Consider the following 23048-nt stretch of genomic DNA (forward strand, 5'->3'; position numbering starts at 1 on the left):
GGTAGCATGTTGCCTTCCTTGGTCTTAGAACTATATATCTGAAAATGTGAGCCATATGGTCCCCTATTAAGTTCCTGAAAATATTAGCAGACCTCACTTGGAGTTCATGGAACTTTTTATGGACCACAGCTAGACTTCCTGTCTTTCTGGCTCTTATGTTATGCATTTTCTCAATAATTTTAACACTGTTCACACTTTTTTTTTCTTTGACGTGTTCCCCCAACCTTTCTGTCCTGTGTTCAATTATTTTTCTACTCCAAGTATATACCATGAAAAGCCAAGGGCAGGGATTTGACTTTTTTCCCCCCCTCATCATAACTGGAACACTTCCTTTACTTTGCAGAGAACTGGAATAATAGATGCTTCTATAAAACTTATAGTCGTGGAATTGGTACTTTTAACCAAAACATGCCAGCTGTCTCCTTTGTGGCTATTTCTAAAGCTATAACAGTAAGGAGAATGTAGTATGAAAATGGCTTATAGTCTAAACATGAAAAGGTTAGATTGTATTACAGTTCCAGAGCTTGGCTTGACTTCGTTTTGTCTAATTCCATTATTCTCCACCAGAGACCCTAAAACAGTTTCCTTCTTTGGGGAAAAAAGTATTTTAACTCTGGCAGTGTGGGATTACTGCCATTTTTTAAAAACACAGATACCGACTTAATCAAAATCAATATTACTCTTCGACTATAAAGACTAGGCAGAAGCCAGAAAAGTGATTCTGTTTCATTTAGAATTGGCAAAATTTATTCTCGGAGATGTCTCCCCCCTTCCCCCGATTTTGCAAATACCAAGAAATTTTCTTGCCTTTTATAGGGATATAGGACAGAGCATGCAAGCCGTAGTGTATCCAGGGAAAATTGTGTGGGATCTTGGTTTTTAGCCACAATCTTTGGTCAGTTTTGGGTCATAGTCTTTGAGCAGCTGAACACCTTTTCTTCTGACTCACTGGCCGGCATCTAAAACTGCAATGTTTGTTTTATGATTTGAGGCACCTAAGTCTGTATTAGGATATTGGTAGGAAAGGTTTTGTGCATGTCAGGATTATGAACTCAGTTCTAGGATAGAAATTCCTAGAACTGAGCATGAGATCACAGAGGCACCCAGTTCATTAATGGTAACTGTGCAATCACAGAATTATTCAGAAATAAAATGCATACAGGTCACATTTAAATAGCCTTCTGCAGGATTGCAGCCTAAAGATACTTCTCTGCTACCACTGTTTTTACTGCCTCAAACTTCGGGAGGAATTTGAAGATTATTTGAGATGGTGTTCATGGCTGTTGACTTTTGAGGAATGAAGTTCACCATTCCATTGGCTTCTCCTGGGCTGAAGATCTGACTGTGGTTCTTTTGGGGGACTGATCCCCAAGAGATGCTGTAGGGCTATTCAGCTATCGCATTCCTTGCCAGCTTGAAATTCAGGTACTGCTCAGAGATGGATATTCAGCAGGTTCTGACCAGTTCTGGAGAACTGGTAGCGGAAATTTTGAGTAGTTTAGAGCAGGGGTCCCCAACCACCAGTCCCCGGACCAGTACCGGTCCGTGGAACAATTTCTACTGGGCTGCCGGTTTGCTGGGCGCCGTCATCTTGTTTTGATGAAAAAGTGCTTCCGCTGAGCTTTTCTGGGTAGAAAGCGGCGTTTGGGTGCTGAAAGAATCCTCGCGCCTTAGTTTCATCGAGGAGGGGTAGCTTCGAACAAAACTAAGGCGCGAGGATTCTTTCAGCACACATGGCAAGGCGACCGTCACGAAGCCGTCACGAAGCCCATCGACAAAGGTTCAAAGGAGGAGTTGAAGGTGGCGGGGAGAAGCGGGGGACGGCTGGCTGGCCGGTCGCTCGGCTCGCCTTGCCATGCGTACTGATGCCGGTACCGGGCCGTGGATGATTTTGTGATGCCAGTACCGGGCCGTGGCACAAAAAAGGTTGGGGACCACTGGTCTAGAGAACCGGCAAATGCCACCTCTGACTGGAGATATTGCAGTATCCTTCCCTTGCCACACCCACCAAGCCACACCCACAGAAACGATAGTAAAAAAATTTGAATCGCACCACTGGTATCACTAGTCCTCGATCTATGGCCACAATTGAACCCAAAATTTCTGTTGCTAAGTGAGACTGTTGTTAAATGAATTTTGCCCCATTTTACAACCTTTTTTGCCACACTTGTGAAGTGAATCGCTGCAGTTGATAAGTTAGTAACACAGTTGTTAAGCAAATCTGATTTCCCCATTGACTTTGCTTGTCAGAAGGTCACAAAAGGAGACCCCGGGACACTGCAACCGTCATAAATATGAGTCAGTTGCCAAGCATCTGAATTTTGATCACGTGACCATGGGGATGCTGCAATGGTGGTGTCAAAAACAATCATAAGTCACTTTGTTTTGGTGCTGTTGTAACATCAAACAGTCACTAAATGAACTGTTATAAGTTGAGGACCACCTGTACTCCCAAAAGGAATGATATGAAAGTTCCCTCAAAGGGCAAATGGCCTTACAGCAGCTCTAGCAGTTGATAATAGCTTGTCTAGCTTTGTAGTACTGTCAACTGCAGAACACTTTAGTTGGAAATAAATTTTCTCAGCTTTGCAAAAATTGTGTACAAAAATGTTTATCTTAGGAGAAATACATACAACTGATGCAGGTAGGTTTTTGTACTGACTTTTTAAAAAATAAAATCACTGCTTTTAAAAAGGGGGGAAATTGAATGAAGTAAATTTAAGACTAGAAAAGTGGGGAAATTGAAAATGACAAGTTCTTCTTCCCCAGACTATGGTTCTATGATAGACACATTGGAAAATGTTAGTCTGCTGAATTATGAATTGAAATCTGCTTCGTTGTGTGTGTTGTGCAAACAGTTTATGCAGTGATCCTGTGCTTTATTCATTTCAAGGGAAGGCATATTTGAATTGTGTAATTTCATTGTTATTCTCAGATTCTCAACTTTAAATGTTCATTGCCACATCATTGATAATATTACTTTAAGTGACTGTAACAGAAACCCATGCTTTTTTTTTTACAATGAGACATTAGTCTAGAAGAGTTTTCTAGAAGCTATAGTTGTATCTTTCTGCAGTGTCTGCAGGTGAAACCCTTCAGCTTTTTATGGTTTACTAAAATATGCACTTTTAAGGATTTCAGTTGCTGCTTTTGTCAGTCAAGATGATCCCTAAAACAACTTGATATGATACTAAGCCTTTACATTATACAGTGATTGAAATGTATTTTCTTGTAAGAATTCATACTACAGTAGCTGTTCCAACATTGAAATTGGATTCTGTTTTACAATTAATTTGCAATCGTGTATATTTATTTTATGTGAAGTAAGTCTTAGTGTACTGACAAAAAAGTATCTGATACTGCACAAAAAAAACACTTTTGAGTGTTTGATTCTGATTTTTAGAACAACTTCAATTTTATTCTCTTTTAGTTTATATTTACATATAGTGTAGCATATTATTGGATCCAATCATTCAAATTGCAGAAATAATAATTCTGTATTACCACTGACTATGGTATTCTTATGGATTGACTGAGCGTGGGCAGCATATGCTGCTTCACTTTGTGCTTTTGTGGTTGATTCAGTTGGCAATAATTGAGGAAGAGGGGTCCTGCCCTTGGCTCCTACTATAGGGTGGGGTGCCTCAGGGTTTGGTGCTTTTTCTTCACCTCTTTAACATCTAGATGAGGCCGTTGGTTGAGCTCATTTGTCACCATGGGATGATGTATCATCAATATGCTGATGATATCCAATTATATATCTCTACCACAGTGACATAAAATACCCAATTATATATCTCTACCCCAGTGACATAAGTGGTGCTGTGAATGTCTTATTCCAGTGTCTGAAAGCTATGAAGATCTGTGAGGCTTCAGCTGAAGTGTCTTTGGATTTTGGGCCCACTGGCTACAGGACTGTGCCATTTTGGTGCTGGATGAGGTTGCAACCTGGGAGTCCTTGTAGAAATCATAAATCCTGCTCAATGAGGAGGTGGTAGTCATGGCTAGAAGGGCATACAGCTTTGTCTTGTGTGCCAGCTGCACCAGTCCCTGGATCCAGGGGTGGGATTCTGCCGGTTCGTACCTATTCGCTAGAACCGGTTGTTAACATTCTAAGCAGTTTGGAGAACCGGTTGTTAGAAGAAATTACTGGCCTAATCCTGTAAGGAAGGCAGGAAGGAAACATTCCGGTGTTGCTTACAGAAACTGCCTCTCCGTTAAACCTTATTACATTCTTGGCAGGACTAGACTTCCTGTCTCAGGAACTTCTCTGGAGTTTTTTTCCCTCCTTCGCTGGTACTTTGCTTGTGTGGAGTGACCATTCAAAGTTACAATAGCACTGAAAAAAGTGACTTATGACCATTTTTCACACTTACGACTGTTGCAGCATGCCCACAGTCATGAGAGGCCAGGCGAGGAGATGCATGCCTCGATGTGAGTGATATTGAGTTGGCCACGCCCAGCCAATAACATGACCACCAAGCCACATCTTCCCAGTCACATGACCATCAAGCCACACTAAGCCACGGCCACAGAACTGGTTGTTAAAAAATTGGATTGCCTGGATCACCAGGCCCTTTTATTTATTTATTTGTTTGTTTGTTCAATTCCTATAGCCACCCATCCCAGTCAATGACTCTGGGTGGCTTAGCCACCCCCAGTTTGGACTACTGCAATGTGCTATATATGGAGCTACCCTTGAAGAGTATCTAGAAGCTTTAGTTGATACAAAATGCAGCAGTTCAGGCAGTTATATGTGCTCCCAGTCCCAGAACAATACACATTGCAATTAACTCAATGCAAGCTGGCATTGCTTGTCAGTTTGCTTCCAGGTCCAGTTCAATCTACAGGTTTTAACCTTTAAAGCCCTTCATGATATGGGACTGGGGTATCTGAGGGACCATGTCTTCTTGATTACATCATTCCACCCCATTACATCTCGCAGAGGGGGCAGGGACCTAGATTTTATGGGTCCCAGGAAACATATCTTTTCTGTTATGGCACCTATCTTTTTTGTTCCCTCAAAATTAGATTAGCTGCCTCCAACTCTTTTGATATTCCAGAAGAACCTCAAGATGTGGTGATGTTATCAAGCCTGGGACTCTCAGGAAACTGGAGACATGTTTACATGGCTCCATTGTTGAGGTAGCCATTTTTATTCTCCCTTCACTTAGGATTTGTATATTTGTTTGTATAATGTTTGTATAATGTTGTATAATTTTTCATATTTTTATATCTGTTATTTTTATATCTGTTGCTGTATTTGACTATTCGGCACAGCCCAGAGTCACCCTTATTTGAGATAGACAGCTACATAAAGTTGATTAATAAATAAATACATCAATAAATAAAATCTGTGTTTTTTCTTATTTAAGAAATGGACTAATATAGTTATAGTAGGTCGATGTTCTTGATGTCCTGTAAGTGTGGCATTTATAATTCTCAAAAACCTCAGGTCAAGTTGAGGAAGATTGTATTGTATTAGATCATGAGTATTTGGATTTGTGTGTCAGGATTTGTGTGCTTACTTTCCTGACTCCTTCCTTGTTTCTTCTTAATTCACTTCCAATGCAGTCAGAAAGAGCTTTAGAAGCCTTTGGAATCACCACACGAGCGTCACATTGCCTGGGTCCTGCCAGAAATGGGACTTGCAGCATATCCCTCCTGCCCAGAGGTGGGTATTCAGCAGGTTCTGACCCAGTTCTGGAGAACTGGTAGCGGAAATTTTGAGTGGTTCGGAGAACCGGTAAATCCCACCTCTGATTGGCCCCCATCTATTCTCTGCCTCTCGAGTCCCAGCTGATTGTCTGGGTTTTCTTTTGTTACCCTGCACAGGAGAACGGAGCAGGAAAACAGATTAGTGGGGTGCAGAGGAAATGCGGATTTTACAGTATCCTTCCCCTGCCACACCCACCAAGCCACACCTCGCCCACCAAGCCACGCCCACAGAACAGGTAGTAAAAAAAATTTGAATCTCAGCACTGCTCCTGCCTCACCTGATAGGACAGTAAATGTTATTTGGGAAGAGGCAGTCCCCCAAGTAATCTGCTCCCATGCCACACAGGGCTTTAAAAGTCAAAACCAGATGTAGTTGCATACAAGACCATGTTGGGTAAGAGAAAACTGTTGTTATATGCCATACATAAAGTTTCTCAACAGATACACATTGCATATATTATTTAATGACAATAGAAACAGCAACTGTGGAGTTTTGTTGGGGTTTTTTTGTATTTTCTTTCTACAAGAATCTTTGCCCTTTTGACTGTTTGATTACTATCCTTCAGAGTAAATATTTCAATTGTGCCCTTCCTAATTTTCATAAGCAATAAGCAGCTTCAATTATTTTGTTTAATGTTATGCTTTTCATATATCAATATTCACACACTATTAGCTAACCTGAAGCCTCCTCTTGTCAGAAAGATATGTCAGGAATACCTTAAACTGACACATTAATAAACTGAAATTCTTGCTGACACAGCCCAAGGTAGAATAGCCTTCTGTTCTGGCCCCTGAACAATTATGACTATATACAGTATAGTATTTTAATTAATGTTGTTGCTCCTGTTCTTGTGTTGTTAGATCTTTTGTTTGGATCAGGTGATGGTGCTGAATTACAGGTAGTCTCGACTTATGACAATAATTGAATCCAAACTATATGTTGCTGAGTGAGACATGTGTTAAGTGAGTTTTTCCCCATTTTATCATCTTTCTTGCCACTGCTTTAATAGTAGTTGGCAAGTTTGGGATATGGTTGTTAAATAAATCTGGTTTCCCCATTGACTTTGCTTGTCAGAAGGTCACAAAAAGTGATCACATGACCCCGGGACACTGCAACCATCATAAATATGAGTCAGTTGCCAAGAGCCTGATTTTTGATCATGTGGCCATGGGGTCATACGTGTGAAAAGTGATCATCAGTCACTTTTTTTTCAGTGCTGTTGTAATTTTGAATGGTCACTAAATGAACTGTTGTAAACCTAGGACTGCTTGCAGTCTGCTGACATGAAGAAAATTTAGAATAACCCAAGATAGACGTTTTTACGAGCTTAGTCCAGAACTGCTCCTAAAACCCATTCCCAGTCTCTCAATTGTTTAATTCTCTATTCTGATTGACAGAAACTGGCTTTCAAGACTAAACATCTGAAACAGATCCAACGAGAGTGAAGTCTGTCTATCCCCAGAAAAAGCAAACATGGCGTTCATTTTTTAAAAAAAACAGGAAATCAATAAATGAAGATGGGACAAGGGAATCAAATATTCATAGCAAATAAAACTGCTCAGGTAAAATTGCTTTAGCTGGAAAGATGGCAGAAAGAAAAGTTCATTCTGCTAAACTGAGGCTTTCATTCAAAAGGGTTGGTTTTTTTTCTTCCCCATGGCTACCTACATTTTTTTTGTGCTTGCGCTGCTTTGTTTACTACTTACATATGTTTCTTCTTTATCATTAGCTCTCTTGCCACCCAATGAATGGGCAACAGTAGAGGGGCGGTCTGTTGGGGGCAGGAATCTTGGCATGACTTGCTGCATGGCAATACAGAGAAAAAGAGAATTTTTTTTTTCAAACATTCCTATTTTGCCAACTGTACATTCCAACTAGCTTAAGATCACCCATCATTTATGGCCACTTCATAGTTATAGAGGACTCTTCTGTCCAACTGTTTATTTACTCAAGATTCCAGGAATTTATTTTTAACAGGACTTTAAAAATACTGTATGTATAGCACTAACAAAGAGTTTTCTAAACTACAGGTAGCTTCTTTCTCAGCACAAATCTGGAGTAAACAAAATACAGCTTCACCGCCTCTACCAAATCAAAACTGTCCTGCAATCTGCTGAGTAATAATCTGCCTCCAACATAATAGACAACACCAGGGTCTAAAATTCATCATACATGGTTAGGTTGAGGGAACCATGGTTGACTAATTACAGGTAGTCCTCAATATACAACCAAAATTGAGCCCAACATTTAGATTGGTAAGTGAGAAATTTATTAAGTGAGTTTTGACCCATATTATGACTTTTCTTGTCACAGTTGTTAACTGAATCACTGCAGTTGTTAAATGAGTAACACGGTTGTTATGTGAATTTTGCTTCCCCATTGACTTTGTTTGTCAGAAGGTCACAAAAGGGGATCACATGACCTTGGGACACTACAATCATCATAAATGTGAGTCAGCTGTCAAGCATCCAAATGTAAATCACATGACCAGGAGGGTGGTACAATGGTCGTAAGTGTGAAAAATGATCATAAGCCATTTTTTTTTAGTATAACTTTATAAGTCATGGACTACCTATATCAGTTCTCTAAATGAGCTGTTGTAAGTCGAGGACTATCTGTAATACAAATGATACTGGATTTATTTGGATGGGAGTCTCACCATTAACATTACTTAGAAAATCTACCAATCTGGTTGGAAATTCATCCAAAATGCAAATAATAAATGTAAAATAAAGAAAGCAACTGAAAATCAGGTTGCTTCTTGGATTGTCGGCAAGTAGACAGCAAGGGCATGATTAATTAATGATGATTATGTTGACAAAATGGTTGGGTGATATTAACCAAAACAAGCATATTTATGGATTTTATTCCTTAGTTTATATTACATAATTTATTTTGGTGAGATGGGCAGCATACAAATTTAATAAACAAACGTAACATCAAGAAAGGGTAGCCTTTCCTCTATAAAATATTCTGTATTGACTTTTCCCTTAAAATAACTTTAATATACAAATAAATAAATACTAAATAAAAATGCATTAGTTAATTTTGTTTGTTTTTCCATCTTTTAGGAATATATGTTCTTTTATCAAAACTTACTTGATTCTTTAGCACTGATTTTTGGAGAGACAGCTGTGTGGATCTTCGGTTTTGTTCATTAAAAATAGCTGGCAGTTATTTGTATCACAAATGCTAAACTTACCCTGAATTGAGTGGGAGAGGAGAGCAGACTGAATCCCAGATACAAAATCCCAAGGATAATTTTCAACTTGTGAAATAATTGCCATTTTGCTGCCCATAGAGGGAATCCACCATTTCTTACAAATTGGGTACAGAAATCTCAGATTGCATACAGCCCTGGGCTCCCTTTTGATGCACCCCAGAAATCTAAGATTTCCCACCTATGTTCAGCTGAAAGTGAAATAAAATGTACTTGTTTAGGTTAGTTGCTGTGAAAAAGAATTGAATAATAGGGCAAACCTAGCTGGAAGACTAAAATGGTTTTATATAGAAAATATTGCAGTGGTGAGCCTGCTGCTGGTTCGCACCAAACGATGATCAGTTGGCCCTGCCCACCTGCACCTGCCCTATCCTGTCTTACATTTCCTTCCTTTGCAGCTCAGCTGATTCACACCGCAAAGTGGATTACCACGCCTCAGCTGTTCTACTCATCAGGGAAGGCTAGAAGGTGTGCTGGAGCTTCAAGTTGCTGTTTATTGAACGCTCCGTGCAAGCGCTCACCAAACTGGTTGTTAAACTGGTTGTAGCCAACCCCTACAATATTGTAGTAAAGATAAAAAGAACAACGGAAGAGCCCACTTTGGCAGAATATATGATGCTCCACAAAGTTCCCTAGCACAATTTACACCCAAGGAATGACTTGCCCTTCAAAAGAGGAGGATGGATGCAGTCCTTCTGATTAAGATGTAGCCATTTTGTCAATTTGGCACGACAATTTATAGCTGGAATTAAATAAGTCATGGATCTCCAGCAAAGGACCTTTCTGATCATAATTTTAAACCCATACTTTTCAAGTGGTAGTGCTGAAAAACTTGAACTTTGGAAGTCTGATGCAAAGGATGGACTTTAGCTTTAAACCCCATATTCAGAAAATATATTTCTATATTTCAGTGAAATGAATTCAATAACAGGAAAACTTTGGCTGAAGTGCGTGCGCGCACACACACACACACTGAATGGGTATATGCCATGAATGTAGATTGCTGAAGTCCAAAATATCAAATCCAGTAATCTTGTTATATAGGTAGTCCTTGGCTTACAATAGTTCATTAAGTGACTGTTCAAAGTTACAATGATACAAATTGACTTATGACCATTTTTCACACTTACGACTGCTGCAGCATCCCCATGATCACATGATCAAAATTCAGATGCTTGTCAACTGGTTCATATTTATGTCGGTTGCAGTGTCCCGGGGTCATTGATCAGCTTTTTGCCACTTTCTGACAAGCAAAGTCAGTGGAGAATCCAGATCCACTTAACAACCATGCTACTAACTTAACAACTGCAGTGATCCGTTTAACAACTGTGGCAAGAAAAGGCGTAAAATGGGTCCAAACTCACTTAACAATTGTATCACTTATAGCAACATAAATTTTGGGCTCGATTGTGGTTGTAATTCGAGGACTGCCTGTATTTGCACATCAGAGCTCCATTAATAATGCTGAGCAGTTGAGGACAGCCTACCTCAAGCTGCATATTCCCCCATGGATTTGATCCTTTTTAGTAATGAATAAAGAAGAAAACAGGAGAAGGAAGTGACATTTCAGGAGTACAGCAGTTCCAGTTTCAGGCTAAACACCAACAATGTGTATGAGTCATTCAGAAAAAGAAGTTTGCCTCTGCAGACAAGCAACTCCTGGAGTCTTCTGTCAGTCTTCAAATCTCATGTGAAAAGAAGTCTTTGTCCAGGCTCTCTCTGTTTTCTCAACTTTTAACAGATCCCACCCCCCCACCCTGTGCCCCTTATTTCATTCCTAATTCCATTTTTCCCCTGCAACCACGAAGGGTATAGAGATTGATTTATTTTTAAAAATGAAAGCTGACATTCTTTTGAGGATTCTGCATGAGTTATGGGATTTCGTGTTAAAAAAGCCAGATTCCACAGTCTGTCTCTGCTCCGCTATTTATGGCCAAATGTGGATTTTAAAGCATTAATTTGACACTCACCTTGGAACACTGAGGTCTATTTATGTCTTAAAATCACAAGCCATATCTGTGTTCAGCACATAGGGATGCAGTACACAGGGCAAACAACGACTTCCAGTATGACATAAAGTTCCTTCTCCAATAAGTCAATGGAAAACAAGCCCAGTCTTGTGAATAGGTTCAAGGCACAGTTTAATTGCAGGCCATCCCAGGTTGGGGCAGTCTTCATATTTGAGGCTATACCAATGTGTGTTGGCCTCCCATCAAAATAACCATTCCTATGGCCCTAATCCACGCTGACTCCACAGTAATGACAACTGTAGGAGGTTAGTTCTACTATTCTGTGCCTTTCTCTCTGTAGGAAACATCTTCATGGATTCTATCATATGTACTCTAGTTTAATAAGCGTTCTTTATCAGCAAATATTTCATTGTTGGTCAGGTGGACGTTGTTTTCAGTTTCAGATTTGATTCAAGTAAGGCTTTGTAGACACCTGACCTCCTTGTGCTGGTGAAGGTGAACCGAATAGTAGAATTTAGTGGGGCATCAGGAAACAATTCCTGAACAGAAGAGTTATTCACAATGGAGTAGACAGCCTCAGGTAGTGGTTGATTCTAGAAGAGGACAGTCAAATCTTTGGGAGGAGATGTGGTAAGCTAAAGATGTAGTATGAAAGTAGAGCTGATGACCATGGCAAAATCCAAGAAACCAATAAATGGATCAGTTCCTTGAAACCTTTCCAGATAGGGAGGGGATGGGGAGTGCTCACATTTGCTCTGGATGGAGCAAATGTTTGATTGTGAGGAGTACCTCACAATCAAACCACACGACAGCAATTTTCTGTGAGTTTGAGCACTGGGAGATGACAGGATCAGTCACTTTGCTCACAACCATGGTGGAGACTTTTAAATTTACAAACCTGACATCCTAATCACTTTCAGAAATTGCTCATTAGCTATTTCTAAGTTATTAGAGACTTCAGAAGGACAAGTTTGAAAATGCTGGGTGACTCTATCTTTAAACCTAAATGAAAGGAAATGTGAATTATAAGAATTTAAAGACTGAAACAAACAGTAAAATGCTAAATAAGTTTTTGATTTTATAGATGGATTACTAGTCCAGATAAAATGGGTATATTGAAAGTTTTACAACAAGATTTTGGAAGTAATTATAAAATAAGTACAAACAGCTTCTTATGGGCAATAGATCCTGCTTTGGTTTTTATTAGATGCAACATAAATAATTTCAAGATTTCAAAACTGGACACTGGAGGGAACTAAAGATTTTAATTAGATTTTAATTAGATTTTAATTATATATATTTATATATGTGTTTTCTTAATTTTTTGTGGGTACTTACATGTATAGTATTCAGCTTTGTTCAGAACAAAGCTGAATACACACACACACACACACTCTATATATATATATATATATATATATATATATATATATATATATATATATTTGTTTTCTGAGGTTCTGGGTATTTGTATGTGGATCTTTGGTTGTTCGGGTTTTCTCCCGCGTAAGATTCAGATCAGAACACAGCCAAGCCCCCACCCAATCAAGTCCCACCCCCACTGGCAGTTAAAAGGAGGAAGCAGCTGCAATCTCACATTACTCTGAGAAGCACAGAGCCGGAGACAGAAGCCTGAAGATGATGAATGAGACTTCATTGAAACGTTGCCTAGATACTTGAATCTTACGCGGGAGAAAACCCGAACAACCAAAGATCCATATATATATATATATATATATATATATATATATATATATATATTCATTCTTAAGTTTTGCGGTACTTACATGTATGGCATTCGGCTTTGCTCGGGTATTTTCCCGTCATAGTAGTTGTGCTTTTAAAGTTGTAGCGATGTTTCAGCAGAATCTCATCTGCCATCATAAGCCTGATGATGGCAGATGAGATTCTGCTGAAACGTCGCTACAACTTAAAAGCACAACTACTATGACGTGGAAAATACCCGAGCAAAGCGAATGCCATAATATATATATATATATATATATATATATATATATATATATATATACATACATACACACACATATACATATATATATAGAAGAGATGATTCCACCAGACTGTCAATTATTTGGAAGCCTGCACTCACAAACAAAAAAATCTCCACACCACAAGCCAGGCAAACACCTGGGCACAAACAGATCCCCCCCGATACCTCCAGCTCAAACACACCCCAACCAGGCACCCAGATGAAACCTAGCTTCCTAATAAATGATAGCCGTCCATTTACTCGGAGCCAAGCTGCACTAAAAGCCTCCAATACAGGAACACAATGTTGCCAGCCAATCAAGACAAAAAAAGCCACAAAACAGACAGAAGATATTAGAAACACCAATCAAGCAGAACACAGCAAACTCCAAGACCAATAAACACAGACCAAGACTTCCAACCAATCAGGATGAAGAAAAAACCATTCTGGTACAGCAGTAGGCTAGCACCAAATTTAAAACAGAAATGGCTGTGAAAGTCTGACTCACAGATGAACACTATACAGAAGCCTGATGATGGCAGATGAGATTCTGCCGAAACATTGCTACAACTTTAAAAGCACAACTACAATGACTTGGGAAAATACCCGAACAAAGCTGAATAACATACATACATACATACATACATATATATTACCATGAAAATCTACGAAAACAAATATATATACACAATATATATAGGTAGGCCTACAAGATGGTTATGACAAAAACTCTGAAAGGGATTTTCATAGAATGGAATCAGAAAATAGTCATAATATCAATGTCAGAAATGCTGTCTGCTTCAATGAATAAACTATGTCTAAAAGATGTTATTGAAGAAATGTCAGAACAAATTTTATCTGACAAGATAGAGATGGCATCAAAAGTGCATTTACAACTGAAAACCAAGAAAATGATGTAGAAAAGACTCTTTCATGGGATCTATAAAAGAAACAGAAGTTTTAAAATGTTAAAAGGAAACACAAATGACAAAGCAGGAGACTGAGCTGGATAATTTTTCCTACTGCATTTACAAGAGAGACTTGTTAAAGCCTTGAATAATAACTTTGTGAAATGGGATAAAGGAGAAATTTGGAGAAATCAAATCCTACAGCACTAAAATTTAAGTAAAATGAATATAAAGTTTGTTTACTTGATCAAAGTTAAAATAAAATACATTAATCCTGGCAACCCCTTTATAAACTGTTTCCTGAGCCCAGGACTGAAAAGATGATGTTTATGGATTTGTTTATAAATAAGAGATGGGATATAAGAGGAAGAGATAAATGTCTGTAAACTTACAGGGGTGGGTGGTGAAGATTTGCTAAATTTGTTTAAACTTGTTGGGATGAAAGTTGGAAATCACTTCTTTATATATTGCATGTCTCTTTATTATATTATTCTCTCTCTTTTTGCCTTCTTTTTCCTTACAGTTTTTATTACTTTTTTCTTTTTTACTTCAAATTTAGTTTTTATTAGATTTTATTATTATAAATTTGACAATATAAAATTTTAATTAAGAATGTCAGTTATAATACTAAAGTACATATAAAGAGCAAGTGGCTGATTCTCTTACTGGAGATGTTGAATCAGATTGAATGCTCTCTGTCCAAGATGTTGCCGTATCAGTAGTCATTGATTTGCAACAGTTCATTTAGTGACCGTTTGAAGTTATGGCACTGAAAAAAGTGACATGACCGTTGTTCCACACTTATGGCCATTGCAGTATCCTCATGGTCATGTGATCAAAATTCAGACGCTTGGCAACTGATTCATAATTTATGACGGTTGCAGTCATTCAATCCCCTTTTGCGACCTTCTGACAAGCCAATGGAGAAGCCAGATTCACTTAACAACCTTGTTACTAATTTAACAACTACAGTGATTCACTTAACAACTGTGGCAAGAAAGGTTGTAAAAGGGGGCACAATTCACTTAAATATCTTGCTTAGCAACATAAATTTTGGGATCAATTGTGGTCGTAAGTTGCGGACTATCTATAGAGGATTTCAGCATTAGGCCAAGGACTGGACCATTCCTTCCTTCCAACCTTTATATTTTGTGTTTTTATAAACAATTCCTTTTCCTCCCCAATGAATAGTTTACCCATTATGCAGTATAATCCAAAATCCATATTCATATGATTCTAACTTGGTTACAAGACCAGTGTGGACTATTTTGCCACTTGGTCCAAGGATAGCCTCTTGTATTAAATGTACAAAATCTCACACTTGGTTAACAATTCAGTCTTCAGCACTCTTTGCTAATTCAGACTGCATATTCTCCTGAAAGGAAGATGCAGGTCAGCATTCAGTTACAGAACAGAAGATTAAGATATATAGCATCCATCATCAAATATATCTCTATCATCTCTGATAATCTTTCACTCACTCTCTCTCTCTATATAGAAACTCATCAAGGTCCATAATGATTAATTAACCTTATGATACAGTACTGTAATGGGGTGGCAATAAGGGAACTATAATTGAGGAGCAACATGAAAAGTGAGGAAAAGAAACATTATAAATATACTGGTAAGCAACAGTTGAGAAAAAGACTTGTTTCCATTTTCTGACAAATGCAGCCTTTACATTAACTATTCACCAGAGTCTATCAAATTCTCAATAGTTTCAATATTCATAAAAATGAGGCTTTGGCTCTAAAGCAGTAAACAAAACCATGCAAAATGTCAGAGCAGAAATTGTGTACAAAATTTGGTAGGAGCATGAGAATTTGTAATATATTCTGCCACCCCACCCTGAAGAAGTTCATATGCCAGATGATAAATATTTCACAAAGAGTTCAATGAAATTTGGGTTTTCTCCATCCTTTTCCACTTTTTTGAGGTTGAAGGAAGTTTTACTGTCCAGGTCTGGTATTCTTAACCTAAAGTGTTATGCCAAAGTCTTCATGTGCGGGGTTAAAAACTGTATTTATTAGACAACCATCCAGGAAAGTTGTACCTCTGTGGGGAATGTCCACTTTTTGCTGTGATCCTCCTTTGATGAAGTGTCATAGGTTTGAGTTCAGCTGTGTCCTGTTGCGTTTTTTAAAAACTTTTTGCAAAATATTGGTTGTTCCTTTTTTCTTTCTTGCTATTATTGTTGAAAAAAATCAGGACTGTCAAACTTGATTTTATTGAGGGCCACATCAGGGTTCTGTTTGACCTTGGGGGGAGTGGGAGGGAGTGTGGCCAGCTCGACATCACTCGTGTCAGAGGCACCTGTCATGGCCCGAGTGCTCTGACAGCACAAACGTGCTCCCAAACTCCATTTTTGGCTGTGATGGCCTCCTGCAACCCTCCGCCAGAGAAAATGCAGCTCCAGAGGGCCGCCTACAGCCCTCTCAAGCTCCAGAGGCACCGCAGGTTAGTCTTTTGCTCTTTCTAGGGTGGTCCTATGGGCCAGATCTAAGCACCCCACAGACCAGTTCTGGCCCCTGGGCCTTGAGTTTGACATCCCTGCTCTAAATGGAACATGCTCCACATGCAACTGGATACGATTCTTGTCTATTTAAACTGGTAATAGGCAGGGGTGGGATCCGACAGGGTTAACTCTCGATCCGGTGATTTATGAGGTTCGGTGATTTATGATGTGCTTCCTTGCACACTGCGCATGTGCCTGTAAATCGTCATCAGGCTGCGCGCACGCCTATAAATCGTCAGCAGCACGCTGTGTGCAGAGAAGCAGCCTTTGAAAAAGGACTTTTTTCCTGCTTTTTAAACTGCAGCTGTGCCTCGTGTGGCAGCTGAAGTTGAAAAAGCAGGAAATAAAGATCAGGTAAGAGCCCAGGTGGGCAAAAACATCAGCAGACATAGAACAGGTTCTATGTCTGCTGCTCTTCAGAGCTATTGGTTCTACAGAGGTAGACAGAACCGATAGAAACCCACCCCTGGTCATAGGTCACTTTTTTCAATGCCTTTGTAACTTTGAACAGTCACTAAATAAACTGTTATAAGATGAGGACTACCTGTAATTGCTCAATGGCTGCCCTGTTTAGTGATTGTTCAAAATTATGATGATGCCGAAAAAGTAATTTTACCACAGGTTCTCACATTTATGACCATTGCAGCATCCCTGTGGTCATGTGATCAAAATTTGTATGCTTTGCAATTGGTGGATGTTTATATCCATCACAGTGTCTCATGGTCACATGATTGCCATTTGCACACTTCACAGCTGGCTCCTGATAAGCAGATATTACAGAGAAGCCAGCAGTAAAATTGCAAATACGCGGTTTACATTGTAATTATGTTACTGCAGTGTTAGCTGACACATAATGTCTCACTTAATAAGCATGTCACTTAAGAACAGAATGGCCAGTCCCTGTTGTGGTAATTAAGAGTGGACTACCTGTACACATAAAGTATAACGGTTACAGGCAGAGAAAAGAATGTTATGGTGATAAACATAACCCCCCCAAAAACCCAAAACCACGAAAAATCTGTATAATGTCTATTTGGTATCTGTATAAAATTAATTTGATCCTTAAGCTTATCATTAAATAAACATATAGAAACATACAGGTTCATCGTCTCAGTTTCAGAACCTAAAAAACCTTTTCAAAAATAGATAACACACTCGTATCCAGAACCCGTTCCTTAATATCAGGATGAACAATTTCTGTCTTGTTACTGGGACCAGAAACTTGGAATAGGGCACAGCATAAGAGTAAACACTACAGCAGCTCCCGCTTAGCTATGGGAGGGGAGTGAATCAAGAGAGATGAATAATATTCATGGTTGCTATAGAAACACACTTAATGAATTTGAGGGATACAACGTGTAATAGAACATCCCCAAATTTAGCAAGCGGTGGTTCAATTTTGAGTCTTTCTCCCTAAACAGATTACTTCCCACTCTGATAAAAGACAATTAGAAGGAAAGAAAAATGATGTCCATTTGCTATGTCCAAGTTTTTTGGAGGTTTCATAAATTTTCCCTGATTGTATTATCCATCTAACAGTCCATGACCAGTCAGGCACTTCTCACACACCCCTGCAAACCCCATGCATTCTTCTTGACTGAGGCTGCCCCCTCATGGCCCCTACTTGCCTTGTGAAGCATTTTATACACATATCTGTGACCCCCAGGCACCCTTCTTGACTGCACTACTCCCCCTACAGCGCATGCCCTAATCTACCCATATGACACACACCTCCATACCCTGCTCAATCCATGTGGTGCCTTTTGTGTACCCTAAGCAGCATTCCTCATCCCTCCCCCATAGCTTCCTCACTCTCTTCCCCACCCATTAGCAGCTACATACTTGCTGGCTTTCTCACTGACGTTGTCCCTGCAAGGTTCCCATAGAAAAGTAAATGGGGAAGCCTGCTGGAATTCGAGGGAGGGAAAGAGGGAGGATTTCTGATGCTTCCTATCAGCTTTCCACAAGAAAACTCAGTGCGGAAGTTGGCAAGAAGTCAGAAGTGTCTCCTGCTCCCACTGAATTTTTGCCCAGCTATGGTCTTTCTGTTTCTCTGTATAGGTAAGGAAATATCTCTGAAATATTGATCCAACAGGGCATGGGTTGTCTAGTTGCACATTAAAGGTCCATTAAGACAGACTTTTTATACCTTGAACTGAGTTCCTTGGTTTGTGGAATGCTCTGGAAAAAAAAAAAAACTAGCATCTCTTCCTAACCTTTAGGGCCAAATAGGCCAACATTCACTAAGGAGGCCTTGTATTTGACATTCTATATAATGGGAACCTTAATCATTTTTCCTTTACTACAAATACCTCTTCTGGAGCTTTAGTCCATTGCTTAAGATACAGTGTAATCACTGTCATAAAGATAATTCAAGGCAGTATTTGCTGCAGAGTCTTAGCTTCAGTTAGAAGCTCAACATTCTTTCCAGTTCTTCAAATATCGAATTAAAATGAACATTTGCAAATTCTATTTGCATGGAGGTAGTCCTGTCCCTAGCAATAATACCTCTGTCCTGCCACTTCTAATCCTCATCTATCGTCACGTTCAATCTGTCTTGGCCTAAGCAGAGATCTCAGTGTAAAAGAATAGACTCTGTTTGTCGTACTCCCATTCCAACGATACACAGCTTATATTATCTATCTCCAGCCGAGAATCTGTGGTGAGAACTGTTGACCGCCTCTCTTTCTCCCTGAGAAAGGACTCACTCATGGTTCAAACTGAAACTTGCCAGCAATTAAGAAATGTTTGCATTCTGTGTTCATCACGAGAGTCACGGTGTGTTCACCTTGTTTAAAAGCCAGCTTGTTTCTGATACTGTGTAATAGATCTCTAATTGGTTCTACTGCTCTGTGCCAAAATTCAGACACATGTTTGTTTGTTTATTTGTAAGGGGAGAAATAAAACCTGGAGTAATTAATGGAGCCACTGATTTCTAAATTCAGCAACTTAGAGTAACTTGTAAGAATGGCTCTATTTAAATACGGTATGTGTCCGTGTGTCCGTGTCCATGTCTGTGTCCGTGTGTGTGTGTGTGTTGACTCACTCAAACTCACATATACATATGAACGATTCCATCTCCAATGTTTCCTCATGGTTAACATTGATAGTATCTTCTGGTTATTGTGTGTGAGCATCTTGGTAAGACATTAATGCTGGCACAGAAACTTAGGGCATTTTTTAATGAATTAAATTGTTGATTTTGGAAAAAAAAAACCCTGCAAGGGCATGCTTGGCAAATAGAATTATTGATTATAAATGAGGGGAACATCTCATGTGACAAGGATGTGTCCCATCCCTCCCTAGGCATACTGTAGCTCTGCAGAATATAGTTCAGCACATTAACAAAACCTAATTCAGGTACGGAGGCAATCTCTCTCATCAATTTCATGGGCATAAGCCAGGAACAACTTAAAGGAAATGGGGAAATTAATGAAGTGGGTCTCTGTGCTCAATCCATGGGTCTAAACAACTGTCATTTCAATAGGCCAAGCCTTGTCCTGGATAGGGGCCTACAAATTCATCTTCTTACTGAGGACTTTGGAGCTACCTGCCTGTTGCAAACTATCTAACAGTGCTCATGTGGTGTTGATGAAATACTTTTCTCTAGATTATGTTAGCCCACTATTTTCTATTATGATCTAAAATGATGAAAGGGCCTTGTAATCTCTTTGAGATCATCCAGACAAGAAACATAACAACTACCACTACAATATTCATTATAAGGTTACATGACCAGGATCTTGCAAGTCTGAAGGAATTTCTCTTCAGAAAACTAGGCAGGGGGCCTTCTGAAGCATTGCGTATGTCTCCTCTATTTTTATGGACTGAGATATCTTTTGCATGGCCCTTGTCTAATCTATAGCTCTTCCTCCTGTCTCCTAATATCATTCCTATATACCTGTCTGGTCTTACCCATCGAGTTATAGATGTAGGCCCTTTTTACCCCAGGGCTATCTGAGACCTCAAATTGCTATACTGCTAGCCACCGAATACCAGCTATTGTGGAGCTCCAGGTGGAAAGGACAAGTGCCTTCAAAAGTGGCGAACACGTGGTTTGTCTATAGCAGGAGTCCTCAAAGTTGGCAATTTTAAGACCTGTGGACTTCAACTCCCAAATTCTTGGAGTTGAAGTCCACAAATCTTAAAGTTGCCAAGTTTTTTATTTTTAATACAATCATTTTAATTAATTAATTTTAATTAATTAATAAAGTTTTTTATTTTTAATACAATCATTTCATCTTCAGTTGAACAGTGTGTTGTCTGGGTACAAACATCTTTGTTAAACAATAATCAAAATTACAAGATCCTCCATTACATATTCTACAATATTTAACATAATAATATCCATATATTAGTTATACTAATTGATTATGCAATATTAAAATAGTATTCAACATATTAGTCATCAGATTAACTTATCTCTTTTAACACATCATCTATTTTGTTTCCCTATTTCTAACTTCTGTTTTTATTCTTTAACCATTGATAGAATAGGTCCCATACCATATAATATTTGGTTTGCTTTTTCTCCTTAATTGGGACTAAGAGGACTTTTGAAGTGTGACACAGCATGAGAGTTTTTAGGTTCTCAAATCATATTTACTCCTGCTTGCTGCTCTCTGGGAGGGTCAACAACACACAAATTGTGGGGAGGTTGATTTAAGGAGGCCCATAAAGTCCATGTAGATTCTCATGGTAGCTCTTAGTGTAACATGCTCATGAACGCAGCCTCGAAGCAAGGCAATCCTCTTGCAAGCCAGGGATAATGGAATTTGCAATCAAAAACATTGGGAAAACCCCATAGCACAGGCAGCCCTTGCCCCACAAGCGTTCATTTAATCATAATTCAAAGTTACAAGGGCATGGAAAAAAGTGACTTACCACCGTTTTTCAAGCTTCTGACCATTGAAGCATCCCCATGGCCACTTGACCAAAAATTTGGACGCTTGGCAACTGACTGGTATTTATGGCGGTTGCAGTGTCCCAGGGGTCATGCAACCACCTTTTGCGACCTTCTGACAAGCAAAGTCAACGGGGAAGCCAGAATCACCTATTTATAACCATGTTACTAACTTAACAACTGCAGCGATTAACAACTGTGGCAAAAAAAAAAGGGTTGTAGAACAGGGGGCAAAACTCACTTAATTTGCTTTGCAATGGAAATTCTGGGCTCCCTTGTGGTTTTGAGGACTACCCGTACTTGATGCTGGCTTAAAGGAAGGCAGGGAAAAGCAGCTCTGCCTAGGCTTGCTAGGGGCTTATGAGAGGGGCTTTTATTTGGAATAGCTTGGACCCATGTAACATGGGGCTGAACTTGCAACACTTCATTAGGTTTTATTTTATTTTTTTCTTGCCATTTGGCAATGCATAAGAAAGGAAAAACAATCTCTCTTCAACTGCAGCATCTTGTTTCGCACAAAGGTGGCTTGGAAGAGCCTGATAAGAATGAGTCTGCCTCAAAGCCTTGGCTTTGTTAGAGGAGGAGGATTAAACAAGGCAGCTCCGTTATTGTTTCCTTTGCTGAAAGAAAGCTTCCATAAGCTCTGAACGTGTTTCATTTATGTGCCACACGCCACGCTTTTAATGGCCAAAGGAGCGAGTGGGTGGGGTGGGGTGGGGGATTGTTTAACATATATACAGCCAACACTCAGCTGTTCCTGGTTAGCTTTAAACAATCATCCTTGGGACACCCAAGCTGTTTATAGGAATGGGGGAATCTGTCAGCCTGACTTTCTCTCACAATTCGACTTCAAAAATCTCAAGTACTGCATTACTTGGTTAATGAAAGAAATCGTGAGATTTGCTAGGCTCTCCTTCCTTTGCAGCTAGATTTAACTAGTAACCATTTAGAGAAAATCATGGTTGCACCTGTCGTTCCTTACTTAAATGCAGCCAAGTTAGGAGGGGGGAAAAAGAATGGCGCCTTAATTCAGATTGTAAATTAGGTGAGGATTAAAATGTTGCTTTTTCAGAGCTAAGACTCAAAGCCCTTTCCTACTACTATTTTTGTTTTCTTTTTAAGAATCTCAACTTCCTTAGGCTGCATTAATGAAGAAATGGAGAGCCAGCTTGGTCTAACGATTAAAGTACCAGGCTAAAAACCAGGAGATTGTGAGTTTTGGCCTTGCCTCAGGCATGAAAGCCATCTGTGAGACTTTGGGCTAATTGCTCTCTGTCAGCCCAACCTACCTCACAGGGTTGCTGTTGTGGAGAAAATACCGCTAGGAGAAGGAAGGTGTGTTGGGTATGCTCGCTGCCTTGAGTTATTTGTAAAAATAATAATGGCGGGATACAAATAAATAAATAAAAATAAATTTATATATGGATGTTGGTAAATGTTTATATTAAACAAACAGAGGATGGTTCTCATCAGTTGTCCCACCAAGACAACTGATTTGAGAGGAAGGATCCTTATGACCACTGTTTAACATTAGTTGAACATTAGAATGACCTGCTTAGGATCCAAAAGGTTCCTAAAACAAGAGTTAACCTGTTTTGATTGAATTTTTATTCCGTCTTTATCTTTTGTTGACCTCAAGGCAGCTACAGACCTAATCTTTCTGCATTCTGTTTTTCGCACAACAGTCTTGTAAGATTTGGCTGAAAGAGCAGGACTGTCCCAAAATCTGGGACAGCTGGCTTAATGTCTAAGGCAGGAGTTGAACTCATGGTTTTCTATTTCTACCCTAGACTTCAGTCATTATACCAGTCTGGCTCTATTTT

The sequence above is a fragment of the Pseudonaja textilis genome, chromosome 2, assembly GCF_049901715.1.
Source record: "Pseudonaja textilis isolate UNSWEBS1 chromosome 2, rPseTex1.2, whole genome shotgun sequence".
Lineage (NCBI taxonomy): Eukaryota > Metazoa > Chordata > Lepidosauria > Squamata > Elapidae > Pseudonaja > Pseudonaja textilis.